Genomic DNA, 15,060 nt, shown 5'->3' on the forward strand with positions numbered 1-15,060 from the left:
ACATTGTATAACCTATATAAGGAAATATACTAATATATTGAGTGAACTTAATCCTACCTCTAAATCTAAGTGTCTTAATTTCAAACAAAATCCTGTCCAAAGTGCCAGTTCTGCTCTCCAAGCAGAAAGGTGCTTTGATTTCAGTCCAACACAGTTCCATAGTATTGATCTATTGAGCTGTGCAGAGGAAATTCAGAAACTAAAAATTTGCTTGATATAAATGAGGTGTGCTGCAGATATGTAAAAATGTAGAAACTGTCCTAGAAAGGTTTTGTCAAAGAAGTGTATTGGTTAAAAAAGTAGTGGGGGGAGAGAAAAAAAGAAAAAAAAAAAAGATAGGATATTTTTGTTCAATTAGACTACTTGGATAGTTTGCAAAAACTGTTTATGGTTAGCAATGAAGCAAAAGGGTAACCATGTCAACATATTAAATGTTTCTGTAAATGTGACAAAAATGATCTGTCACTGCAGCCAGTAAAAATTACATTTTAATTTCTTAATGTACTTAAAATGGTAGAAACTGAATATGTTAATTTGAAAAGTAAAGTGTAAAAGACAAGATAAAGACTGATTCTTCTAAGCTGTCCTCAGCTGTTCGTGAAAGTCCTGTCACCATGCTTGTCACAGGCGATGCTGGAATAAATGAGTAAAGCTGTGTTCTGATGTTAGCAATGAAGAGTGCTGTGCTGCCTAAGAAAACCTCTGACTCTCTGAAATAGCTTTAGTGTTGCTGATCGGAAATTAACCAAGTAAGGGTAACCAGTCCCAACCGGGTCTTGACTAACTTTGGTTTAATTTGATGGTCAACACCACGATGACTCTGAAATCGAGATCTCTCCTGCCTGCCCTGAGGAGATGGTGAGCTCTGTCTCTCCTTCTCTGACTTTCAATTCTGGGGTCTGCAGTTGCGACTTGTTTGTTAACTGTTTGACAGCAGATTTATATCAGTTCCTCCCCCATCAGGAAGACGTCTCTTCAGATTCTTCTCTAATATAATATCTTGACAGACTCATGTTTCCCTTTAATTAGAAAATTATCTACATCCTTTTTGTAAAGCCTTATCTCTACATTAGGATGTTCTTCACATCTTCAGTGTCCACAAAATTATTTCTTCCATCAGGACACCTAGGGGCTGATCTCTGTGGCTGCTCATGTCAATAGCTGCACTCAGATTCAGCAGAAAAGCCATTTTCTAGCAGTGAGAGTGGAGAAAGAACAAAGAAATCTGCAACTAGCTGTGATTAATTAATTAGCTGGTCCAATGCAATAGAACAAGTTTTGTTTGCTGTAGAACTGTCAGTTATGAATCTTCTTTCTGTCATCTGAATGTACCCTAGCCAAACGCAAATGTCAAGAACTGTTTCTACCTCCGATACCTTCATTAAACCCTGGTATGCTTTTGCACAGGTGTCCATGCGTGGTGCTGCACGCCTGGTTGATGACTGTCTGCAGGAATCCAAAATCCAGCTCCAGGTAAACCAGGTTACTACCAGAATCACGCGCAGGGTGCTTTTTGATGTGGGTTATCACCTTAGCACAGTGAGATTATCAACAAATACTTTTTTTCTTTTTTTGAGTATGGTCTATATGTTGAATTTCCTGCCCTTCTTCCCTCTCTCACTGGTACCTCTGAACCTGTGTCTGAAAGACCAAAGACTACCAAGATATCCTATATACTCATGTGCAATATTACAGAGGGTGAGGAGCATTTCCTCCAATTACAGGTGAGAAGATGTATACAGATCTAATAAATGAGTAGACATAGGGGAAATACTTTTCAGAAAACTGCAGTTATTGAGAAGCAAGATCTGTGTTAATTTCTGCTTTGAGGGCAATTGAAATGTCTACCTGAAACACAAACATGTTTCTAGTTTTTCTAAGGCACTAACTCATTTAACACTAGATTTCTAATGATTTAGAAGTGAAAAAGTTTTTAGTTATTGGTGCTCCAATCTGTTTGGTTTTTTTTTAAAAAAAAGGTATTTCAAAAGGAAGAGGAAGATAAGGTGAAAGATTAGCTCCAGGGACAGTGATAGCAAATGCAATTTTATTCACCTTGGACCACATCTGGGCTGCAGTGGGAGTTTAAGCTGCTTTTGACTTGACATCAGTATGAAACCAAAGCAATGCAGTCACTTTAGGTTCAGTGGTTCAAAATCAGATTTCCAGTTATAAACTCCCTGAAATTTTAGGAAACTCTGGAGACTTCTGTTCAGGCTCATTCTTAGCTTGAACACAGAGGTGGGTTCAACTTCAATTCAATCAATTTATTCAAAGAGTTACATTAGAATCTGACAGTTAAAATTATCCAGATTCATTAACAGAGACAATAACGGTCAGTAATTCAAAGGGGGAGAAAGCAAAATATCTGACTTTCCAACTGAGCTACGTTAAGATCTAATAAACACTGCCAAGAAGGTATCCAGATTGCTAATCAAAATAAATCTGAGGATTACTCTGTTCTATGATGTTTTAAAGGAAATAAGTCTCTTCAATTCCAAGTCCACATTAAAGCAGTATTTTGTGCTACAGCTCACTGCCCTTTAGTTTAACAGGACACCTCCTTAGCGGCCTTCCAACATATAGCCTGCTGTTCAGGAACATTGACAGCTCCTGGCATTGGCAGAAACAGTTGCTGTGGGTTCCCTTGAAACAGGTCCAGCTGAGGGGCATGTCTCTCCTCCAGAAAATCATGCCTTGGGCCTCCATAGAGCAGGATGTTACTTCATGTTTATATTTAATAACCTTCTCCCTTCCAGCCTCCAAGAAGGGAGGTCTTGGGACTAGCACATTATCCTATAGCTCAGGAAGGTTGGATTTAATTTGCTTGATTCACTACAGGCTTTCTGTTTGACCTGGGGCTAATCACTTTGGACTAAGGCCACAAGGGGATTTAGGTAGAACCCAGATCCTTGCCACTCTTGCTTATCCAATACTTAATTTTCTGCTGGTTGGTATGTGCAAAATTGCCTCAGCCCTGATTAGAGCCAGGCAATTTTTATGGAAGAATTCTTTGTTTGCTCAAAAATGCACTTTCGTGTTGATGGAAACTATCTGCAAATTTGTACCAGATTTGGCCAATTGTTTCAGCCAAAAAAAAATATTGGAAATGTCAAGATGATTTGTTTGAACATTTTTAAGGAAAGTATTTTTGAAGCTGTTCCATTTTGAATAAATAATCAAACATTCAGTGAAATAAGACTAGAGCCTGACTCGCCCTTGCCTTAGGTAAGAACCCCAGAGTTCATTTCTTGCTTACTCTCAGTAACACCTAAAAGAAAAAAAAAGGAACAGTTTCTAGAAGAGAAACCAAACATATCTAGCAGTGTAGTGACACGGAGTTGTCTATAAATAAGAATAAAATTTAAACTTTTTTTAGGATCAGACAGACAGAGTATGTTAAAACTGACACCGCCTTCTAGGCAAAAGCCTAAAGCATTGGCCATTAACAGGAAAGTTGATGTTCTTTCATGTCTACAAGATGATCTAGGGACATAATTTCCAACTAATAATCCAAAATAGAATTTAGCATCTATCTGTTTTTTAGAGATAAGATATATGGGCATAGGCACAATTTTTCTCCCAGTATTTCGTATTGGCTACTTATTGTTCTCACTTGAATCAGTTAATTAGATTATGATTGTTCAGATTGTTTCCAGTCATGCACCGTCTTTATCACTTTTATACACAGTATGGGTGCCCAATGCAGAGCTGGAAAGTCCACTGGATGGAATGAAACGTGAAAAGTAAGTATTGTATTTTGTGAAGTCCCTCTGGATATTTCTGCAGTTGGTTGGTTTCTTTTGTACCACAGTTTTCTGCAGATAATTCTTCCTCATCTCCCAAAGATGCTGTATGCTCTTACGAAGCTTAAGGAGAGTTACAACCGAGTTGTTGATTACCGGCATATTTAAGGCACAACTCATTCGCCTAAACTTAGGTGCCCAATGGTATTTGAGATGACCAGGCGTATCTTCCTGGCTTCTAGTTTCTGCTGGGAAGGATATGGACTTTCTGTGGGAACTACACGTCTGCCATCCCCTTACAGAGGTACTGCATTTCCAAGCATGTCTCAAATACAACTGAACTGAACTCTAAAAACCTTCAGGATTTTTCTTCACTGGGATCCTGGCATTCAAAGCAAAAGTTCTTTCTAGCACTGTGTAGCTTCTAAAGTAAAAATAATACCGCTAAATGCTCTGGAGGTCTGCAAACAATCCATGTGTTAGACAATCTAAGCTCTGTTCGTCAAATAGTTTTAACTCATTGTAAAAGCCAGAAATTCGTTGCTTTATTCTGAAGAGACTAACAGGCGATAAAGGGGCAGTGGGAAGGGAGACAAGGAGGAAAGCCAAATTATTGCCTTCATTTTATGAACTATCAGAAAAGTTTGGGGCTGAGTCCTGGGCAAAAGGATAACGTTTTTTTTTCTTCCTGATAGCTAGTTCTCCCACCGTTATCAGTTTAGAAGTTTTACTGTGCAGGATCACGTTTAGAATTTGTGTGTCTCTTGGTCAGTGTAACAAACATATTTCTTAAACTGACAAATAAGATAAAGACTTAGCCTGAGATTCAAACTTTCTATAGTTCATTGGAAACTGAGAAATTACATTGCATAAAACTTAACTGTCTTTAAGTTCATAATTCCTTGGTTATTTCATTCCCTTGCGTTTTTTCCATTTTCACAATTTTTAGATGGCTGAAAGTGTATGATTCCTTCCTGTTTAAGTATGTACACGGTCTTAGAATGCATGGATATATGTATGTACACATGTGTGTGTCTGCACACGCACATGCATATGTGATGTCCCTCCTCTGTTGCATGGCTCGTAGTAAAGTAAAAGGATGGTATGGCTGCTCATAGGCAGAAGGAGCTTTAGAATTTGCAGAACCTGACTTCCAGTCCCTGGCTCTGAGTACTTTATATTCTAATCATGTCTGTTGTCTCCAGCACATGGATTCAATGAAGTGTGAGGTGCTCTGCCTATAAAAATGTAGGAGTAAAAACATACAGTACATTTTTCCATTTGTTAATAAAGTTCAACAGGCATCTGTGCAGAGAACAAACAATAGTCAGGCTACTTATGTGTAAATGTGGTCTCCCTCCATGACTTCTGTAAGCTCATAAACTTCATTTATCTGCATGCAGTAAGCTATTTTCAATGAAAGCTTCATTCTGAATGAACCCATTATAGGCTGGTTTTCCATAGCTGACAAATTCATAATTTCTTTTCTAATTTTAAAAGCATTCAAAACTCCATAAGTTAATCACAGCTTTCTGACTTAAGATAAGACTTGATGGATACCTTTTTTCCACCAAGAAGTAACAATCCTTTAAAATTCAGTTAACTTACTTTGAATTCACTGAATCATTTCATTTGTCATAACACAGTCTTTTATAACCTTTTGTGTATAAATAGAGAAAATTAATTGCTTCTGGCAACATCAAAGTGTTATTTCAATATATATTTAATCATTAGCTTTAAATGCTCCCAAAATAATGTTCCAAGACATTGTGAAGAGGTAATAAGTTCAAAGCAATATGAAACATAAAGCAGGACTCCAGAGTGAGTTGAAAGGATTTTCTTTAAATGCATAAGAGCTTTCAAACCCGTTGTACAAAACTTTGTAGGAATTTTGGCCAGAACTAAAAGAAGAACCTTACTCCCATATTTGAATGAATTACCAGATCTGCTAGATACTGTATGCCCTTCTGAACTCAAACAATCTGTCTCCAAGAAATAAAAAGTACAAAAATAAGCTTAATTGGTTCTGATACATGTCAGAAGTTGTGCTTGTGACATATTAATGAAGCTGATGAATGGCACACATGCTTAATATAAGGTCTCACAAAACTCGTGAGTTTCACAGTATCATTAACAGCAGGAACTTAAAACAGTGAGTTTTCTTTTACACGTTCAAATTTATTTTGTTTTCCTTGCAACAAATGTTTAGGTTCCATTGTTTATAAAGACACACATTTCAGTAAAATGTTTTCTTTTGAAGGAGCTATTTCTTCAAACCATGTCATCAGCCCTCAAAATATCCATGCACTTGGATCCCAGGCACTCTGGATGTCCTGGAGACATGCCTTTGTCCTGGGGAGAGTCACAACAAGGTGTAATGCAGTTATAATCAATTTAATAATCTTAAGAGACAACGGCAAAACAAAGGTGAGGCATAAGAAAGTCTCGTGCACTTACTTGGAGGAAATTTAATGCCTGCTACAAAGCCTATGGTAACCATGTCTTTCCTACATGGGATTCGGATCATGACCATGATGTTATTCCACATTGCCTTCAATTTTTATCCATAATTGGTAAACTGAGAGCAGCAAGATCAAGTCTGTCACTTTTTTTCAAGTTCCTATGCAAAACTGCACATGCATGAGTTTCATGCTGAAAACATTTAGCGCTGTTGCATAAAATGGAGATTTGTGAGTATACGCAAGTGCCAGCACTGAGCTGAACAGAAGTGCACGTTGCACACGCATGCAATAGGTTTTTGTTAGCACTCTGCCTAAGGGCATCGTGGACCTCAGGGAACAGAGCTCCGAGCTTTGCTCTCACATGGGCTTATATTGTGACAGTAAGGACTGTCTGAGCCTCAGTTGCTCTAAGTAGAAGGTGCCATTGCAGATGTTTATCCTTCTTGAAGGCTCTTACATGTAGCAATAACCAAAGGATTTTTTGAGAGCATTCCTTAATGAAGTCAGGAGGATACAGCTGTCTTATAGTAAGTATCAGCATCCACAGCATCCAGCTCCTTGGAGGTGTAAAATCATACTCATCAATTCAGCCTAATATCCTGAAAAATATATTTCCATAGATTTTTTTTTAAATGTGATGTCCACTGGGTTATCTCAATTTTATCTTGACTGAAAATGGAGGCTTGCTTACAATACCAGATACCTCTACTTACTGTCCAGATGTACAGAAAAAGGGGACAACAGCCACGTACAGGTTCACAGACTGGCTCCAGCTGTTAACAGCCTTATTCAACTCTATCCGAGTATAGTAGCTCAGCCTGTCCCGAGAAAATATGGGACACTGTTTCCCTATGCAATTTTCCCAAATGCTGCTCACCTTTTGGAAGCTGAATAGCACCTGTTCTTTCACTAGGCATCCTTTGGAGGAGCAGAGGAGAAGAAATAATTTGCCCATTGACTTTTCACTCTCTGTCTTTGTGCATAATGAATACATGCCATAAGCCCTTTAAAGAAATAGCCTATTATTAATTAAAGAGTAATCAAGAGCTAAAGGAAATTCTCTTTCCCTTGGCTTAGCCATTTCAGTTCATATTGTTTTAAATCAAGAAATAAATCTAAAACTAAAACGTTCTCTATATAAATCTGCAGAAGATCATCTGAGATAGACAGCAACACATATGTTTATAGTTGAGAATCTGGCAGCCAGAAGATGTAACAACTGATGGTCAAGATGTTCTGGTTCAGAGCTGGAAAGTAAATAATTCCTGAGAGGAAGGATTCTACAGTTCTGGGCAGCTGATCCGGTAATAAAATAAATAAGCAATAAAATCCACTTCCTGTTTTGAGAGCTCACATTTCATACTGGCAAAATTCTCCTATTAAATTCAATTTCATGCTTCCATAAATAAACCTGGCACCTTTTTAAACACTTTTCCATCTGTTTTACAACTAGAAGTGTATTATTTAATGCACTCTTGGGATTCACACCAATGGGAAAAGGACTACTTGTGAAGAACACAACATTTTAGTTGGAGAGAGTACAGAAAAATAATCACTAGCTTCCCTAAATTCTCAAACAATTACAACACGACTCTGATGTAATCATTTTAATCAGGAAGGAGAAGAGAGATTTCTTTTTTCCTTTTGTGTGTAAATGTTATTTTTATTCAACATGAAATGGATTTTGAACCAGAACAGGATATCTACTTTTTTGTTTATGAATAGATACTTCTCCTTCTTCTTCAAGATATGGAAAAATGCCTCCTATATGTGCTGACAGTGTAAGGAACTAATCAAGTCGGTTAATCCCAGAAACTCTTTCCATCAGAAGCTATCTTTATTGACAAAATAACTATGATGGCAATGACAGAGTAGTCATCTTTAATTTTTAGTGCCATTTCCATTTATAGATCCCAAATTGCTCTACAAAAGCTCCATTATCTTTATATTATATGTGATAATATATACAGAATGACAGAATCAACCAGGTTGGGAGAGACCTCTGGGATCATCGAGTCCAACCATTGCCCTGACACCACCCTGTCAACTAGACCATGACACTAAGTGCCATGTCCAGTCTTTTCTTAAACACATCCAGAGATGGTGACTCCACCACCTCCCTGGCCAGCCCATTCCAATGTCTAATAACCCTTTCTGAAAAGAAATTCTTCCTGATGTCCAACCTGAACCTCCCCTGGCGAAGCTTGAGGCTGTGTCCTCTTGTCCTATTGCTAGCTGCCCGGGAAAAGAGGCCAACTCCCACTTCACTACAACCTCCCTTCAGGTAGGTGTAGACTGCAATAAGGTCACCTCGGAGCCTCCTCTTCTCCAGGCTAAACAACCCCAGCTCCCTCAGCCGTTCCTTGTAGGTCAGACCCTCCAGACCCTTCACCAGCTTGGTCGCGCTCCTCTGGACTCGCTCCAACACCTCAACATCTTTCTTGAAGTGCGGGGCCCAGAACTGGACACAGTACTCAAGGTGCGGCCTCACCAGTGCCGAGTAGAGAGGGACGATCACTTCCCTAGACCGGCTGGCTACACTATTCCTAATAGAGGCCAGGATGCCATTGGCCTTCTTGGCCACCTGGGCACACTGCTGCCTCATGTTTAGCCAGCTGTCGATCAGCACCCCCAGGTCTCTTTCTGCCGGGCCGCTTTCTAACCACTCTTCCCCCAGCCTGTAGCGCTGCATGGGGTTGTTGTGGCCGAAGTGTAAGACCCGGCACTTGTTCTTGTTGAACCTCATGCCATTGGTCTCGGTCCATCTATCTAACCTGTCCAGATCCCTCTGTAGGGCCTTCCTACCCTCCAGCAGATCAACACTCCCACCCAGCTTCGTGTCATCTGCAAATTTGCTGAGGGTGCACTCAATCCCTACGTCTAGATCATCTATAAAGATATTGAACAGCACCGGCCCCAGAACTGAGCCCTGGGGAACACCGCTAGTGACCGGCCGCCAGTTGGACTTTGCCCCATTCACCACCACTCTCTGGGCTCGACCATCCAGCCAGTTTTTAACCCATTGAAGAGTCCACCCATCCAAGCCCCGGGCAGCCAGTTTGTCTAGGAGGATGCTGTGGGAGACAGTGTCAAATGCCTTACTGAAGTCTAGATAGACTACATCCACAGCCCTGCCCTCATCTACTAAGCGGGTCACTTGGTCATAGAAGGAGACCAGGTTGGTCAAGCAGGACCTGCCTTTCATGAATCCATGTTGGCTGGCCCTGATGCCCCAATTTTCCTGCATGTGCCATGTAATGGCAATCAGGACGATCTGTTCCATCACCTTGCCTGGCACCGAGGTCAGGCTGACAGGCCTATAGTTCCCTGGATCATCCTTCCGGCCCTTCTTGTAGATGGGTGTTACATTTGCTAATTTCCAGTCAGCTGGAACTTCTCCAGTTAACCAGGACTGCCGGTAGATAATTGAGAGTGGTTTGGCAAGTTCATTTGCCAGTTCCTTCATTACTCTAGGGTGAATCCCATCTGGGCCCATAGCCTTGTGGGTGTCCAACTGGCACAGCAGGTCGCTAACCGTATCCTCCTGGATTACGGGAGGTTCACACAGCCCCCCGTCCCTAACTTCAGGCTCTGGGGGCCGAGTCTCCTGAGGACAACATGTCTTGACATTAAAGACCGAGGCAAAGTATATATATACGTATATATACGTATCATATAATAAAATAAGAATATGAAATCATTTGCCTCAATCATCAGCAAGCCAGAGGCAGTCAGGTATCTTGAGACCTAAACAAGAGGACTAGGTGCTTGGCGCTCCTGTGTCTCCATCTAGGAGCAGTGTAAGAAGGACAACTTAAAATTCTCAGTTTTTTCCAGTTGCCCTTGATCTTGGACTGAGATGCAGGTGGAATTGAGTGAAAGCACTTCAAATTCATGCCTCTGGTCATTACTCATTGATTTTTCTGCTATTATTCCCAGTAAATAATTCAAAAGATATGTGGCTTAGCTGCTTATTTTTAAGTGTCAAATGCGACAATGTCAGCACTTAGGGCAGAGAACCTCAACCTCCCCAGCACTCCAATGAACATCAAAACATCTACTAAGCCTACAAAGCCTCAGCACATACAACTTCCACTGGGTAGAGGGAGCAAGCTTGTTGGGGAGAAAATGTGTATCTTTGCAAGGACATGGCAGTGTTTCTCATGAAAGGAACACAAATGCACTGGCAGAGATGAAGGAGGAGTCTTGAAGCCATAGTAGAAATTAACACCAAATGATTGTCCTCAGGAAAAAAGAAAAAACGTGGGGAGTGATAAAGGAAAAACTGTCTCATCATAAGTGGATCTTTGCCTTGTGTTTTTAAGACTGTACTTAGCTTTAACTAAAGCCTTTGACGTGTTCTTCACACAGAGAGAAATTCAATAATGTTCACTTTCCTTGAGATAGCAAACTGAAAAAACTGATACTGTGTTCACAGTAAAAGTCAGCAGCTCTGGTGGCACCTAAACAAGTCAGACTGAAAACTCTGGAAATTATAAAGAATGATTTTTTTTGTGGTTGTTTTCTAGCTCGCCTTGTACCCACTGCACAGGAAGATTATGCACAGGCAAAGAACAACTGCAGCAGGATGAAGACTTACAGGTGAGCATCCTGTCTCTCCTGTGACTCCCTTTGCCATTGCCACTACTGCTATGGACACAGCCACCCACTGTCATCAACACAATGGGAACTTGCCCAAAGCCAGAGAGTGGTTTGTTAGTTGCATTTTTTTACCTTCTTTCATGGAAAATGAAAAAGGCTTGTCAATGCCCTTTCATTAGTTACTTTCTTGGGTGCCCATGAGTACACGTGCAACCCAAATACTCATGTAGTTAGACCCATCCAAAATCCTAACATGAGCCAGGGAAGGCATGCAAGGATCCTCAGCTCTAACATGTGCTGTGGATATTCTCATCAGTCAAAGGCCTTAATCCATGCACTATAGGCTTTGAGTAAGTTTGACCCCTTTTGGTCAGACATCTGTAGACAGGCCTCTTGAAGTTTCAGATATGATGAATTTCCTCAGCATGCTGGATCCAGATGATTTTCTTATTGCTGTCCTGTAGAGAATTTTTACCTTTTTAAGTAATAGTTGGGAAAATTATTTACTACTGCATTTCTGATTTGGCCTCCATATTGCCTTCATTGATAGGGCAGATTTACTAGGGGATCAAGGATGACAAGGGGCAACAGCACCCCTTGATTATATCTGCACTCATAAATTAAACAGCTCCAGAGAGCATTCCTGGGGTACTGGAAGTCAGTCAGTCATATATATATTGTTAAATTGTTAGCAGAGTCCTTGGCGTGTTTTGACCCAGGTCCATGAGCACTCTCCCAAACAATTCCTGGAGAGGTGTGGGAGTTAGGGTGGGCCAGGGAGCCCTCTGATGAGTCACTTTGGATGCCACCACACTGTTTTGGAGGGATCCCAGAGGTCTCTTCCAACCGGATTGATTCTGTGATTCTGTGATTCTGTAAGAGAGTTCAGCAGTATGGGTATGGGCTGTTCTGTGCTAGTTGATTTCATTGTCAGGGAATAATGTTGAAAGTGAATTTAACAGTGTCACACAACCCTTATGACTTCTGCTTTACGCATGGCAGTCCTAGGATCAAACAGCAAGAGCATTGCTGACCTGATTTTTCCTATATCAACACTGCATCTGCATCCAGTTGAGTACAGAATGACTTTTTGCTTAAGAACTGGACAAATAGACTTTGTTTTTTTGTATTTCCCCTTCCGCTCCTGCTATTTAGATTGTCATGTTTCCTATAGTGTCAATAGCTGGTTTTAATAGATAATATGTAAAATTCAAAAGCTTTGGGCCTAGTTTGTTTCAAAGAAGCAGCTTGGTGCTTTCCAATTGCCTAGCGGCAACATGCAATTTTGAATTAAGCCACCATCTCCCACCAGCATTTCGTTTTTTGTCATTTAGGGACTAAAGAGCCCAAAAGTATTTCCTGCATTCACAGCTTGTAACCACTCCCTAGGGATTTAAAGCATATAAATCTTTCTAGCTTTTCACAAGCAGAAACTGCCTTGTGGTAATCCCAATAATCAGCTTATTGATTCGTATAATTTTCCTGGGTTTCGGTGCAACGTAGTAAATAGAGGAATTGCCTTGGAGTTTTGTGGATGTGTGTATATATGTGAAGGTGCACATATACATATATAACAGGATGATAAACATCATGCAGACATGATATGCTGAGCAGGCCACCTGACTGGCAATCTTATATATATATATATATATATATATATATATATATATATAAAGCGTCAGTCCCCCTGGTATAAAGCTCTGAACTCCAGTTCAAGAGTGTTTGGTTTTCTGATCCCACTGCTCCTGTTGCAAAGCTGTTCCAGGATCTAACTGCTGTAACAGATAAGAATCTTCTGATTTCCAGATTGAATTTATTCAGGGACCAATTTATACCTTTCTGTTGTTGTGCCAGCATCATCCTGTGGTTTAAATCAATGTTATTTTTCCATGGTATTTATCTCTCTGATGTATTTATAGAATGTAATCATATTACGTCTCGATTTTGATTTTCCAGGCTAAACTAGCTCTCATGACAAATTAAATAAACCCGTTATTCTCTGATCATACTAGTCATCCTTTTCTGCATCCATCTTTCCTCAGTATATGTTACCAGAATTGTATGCAAGATCACACCTAACATCTCATTAGTACTTTGCAAAACCATAGAATCATAGAATGGTTTGGGTTGGAAGGGACCTTAAAGGTCATCTAGTTCCAACCCCCCTGCCATGGGCAGGGACACCTTCCACTAGACCAGGTTGCTCAGAGCCCCATCCAACCTGGCCTTGAACACTGCAAGGGAGGGGGCATCCACAGCTTCTCTGGGCAACCTGTTCCAGTGTCTCACTACTGGAACACCACTAATCCTTACCTATCTCTGCATAATTTTGGCAGTAATCTTGTAAAGAAATTGTATGGTGAAATTCTTCATCACCTCAGCAATTTCCAGCTGATAAGGTCTTCATATCACCACTTCCCTTCCACCCCTTCCCCTGCAAAATATAATTTTTATCTTTTTGAATCCCAGACCAATCCTACCATTCTCAGCATCATCCAATTTCTCCTTATTCACTGTCTTCTAATTCTATGCTTCTGACAGGTTTCAGGGCAGATGTCTTGTATCAAAGCCATTAATGGGAACATTAATGCTCCATCTCCAAAATGATTATTAAGCAACAAAGCCATTTTCTCCCAACATGGAGTTCATCTAGTGCCCTTTCTGGCCAAAACCTAAGCAGCTTTGCAGTTCCTCTACTCATTTCCATCTTCTTTGGCTTTGCTGATAATCTCTCAATGACCACCACATTAAAAGTTTTCACCGATGTCCAGAAAGTTTATATATGACTCATTTCATCTTTCTGGAAATTAATTTATTTTAAAAAAGAAAATCGATTGTAAGTTTATCATGACCTGCCTTAAACTCTTCCAGCTATTGACCTCAATGCCTTTAATAATTCTTGTATTCAAAATTTGTTTTTAAGACATCAGATTATTGAACTAGAATGTAGGTGACCTGTAGTTGCTCAGACCACTTTCTCACTCCATCTTCTTCACCTTGTGTGTGATGTATCTCCAAACATTAGGCACCAACCAGGCTTTATGCATTTATTAAAAATGCCTGCTGCTCCACTTGAAATTTTTTTTGCCAATTCCCTCTTGGGATTATACTTATTTCCAATTTTTCCCTCCTGGAGTACATTAGACTTTCCCTCCTGGAGTACATTAGAGTACAGAAGACATTGTGCTTCTACCTTGACTGTGCTGGTTTCCATTTCCATACTTTTTTTTCCCCATCCTTGCTTTTTTCCCCATGTTCAAAATCTTTGCCTATTTCCCTGAAATCTGAGCTAAACCATAATTTAGTTTTCAGCCTATACTTGATTTATTAATTTCTACTCTATCCTTACTACATTCTGGCCTTACTTATTTTTCCACCCTTGTTCTTTTTATTCACAGGGCTGAAGAATCTTCTGCTATGTGTTTTAATATCCTTTGCAAGGTCTAACTCAGCTTGACTCTTTGTTATTCTCACTTTAACTCCACATTTTTTGGTGTCTAAGGCAGTTTTCTTTGATGATCAGTCATTTTTCCCCTAATCAGTGTAGGCACTCTGCTTATTTCTAATATCCTTTTTTTTTTCTTTGTGACTACTCATCTGGTCAGATCTGGAATCACTTCCTGCAGGTTTCCTTTTTTTTTTTTTTCTCTCTGAGGCAGAGATTCATGATAAGTTTTGCACCCTTGACTTTAAGAGTTGTTACATTAAAGTATCACTGCTCTTCTTTGGACTTGCTTCAGTACCTTGATGTCTTTCTTGTAGTGAGGGGCCCAAAACTGAACACAGTATTCGAGGTGCAGCCTCACCAGTGAAGATGTGCTTCAAGAGATAAAGGGCATTTCGATACCCCCAAAACTGAATTACTGGCTGCTTGGATATGAATTTCAGTTCCTTAAGACTTGCTGGAGATGTTTTGTCACAAAACCACAGTAAGTATTTAACACTATTGAAAAAATCAGTTTGTTTCATGTTCTCACCCAGAAAATTTAGCTCCGGTTAATCTGACATTATACTGCAATGTAAAGTGGAAACTTCTCATGTCAGCTTAGGCAAAATGGTCATCTATTTTAGAATCAGGTAGAACTCTGACAAAAGGATTTTTGCCTTCATTTTTTAAAAAAACTAAAGCTCCAGAATAAAACTCAGTGGAAAACATTGCAGCAATGCTTTGTCTTCTGACTGAGCAGTAGAGGTGTATTTTTCAGAGACCCTCAATCTGTTTAAATTTCAACTTGTTCAGTTGTTTGAGA

The sequence above is a fragment of the Nyctibius grandis genome, chromosome 1 (assembly GCF_013368605.1).
Source record: "Nyctibius grandis isolate bNycGra1 chromosome 1, bNycGra1.pri, whole genome shotgun sequence".
In the NCBI taxonomy this organism is placed as follows: domain Eukaryota; kingdom Metazoa; phylum Chordata; class Aves; order Nyctibiiformes; family Nyctibiidae; genus Nyctibius; species Nyctibius grandis.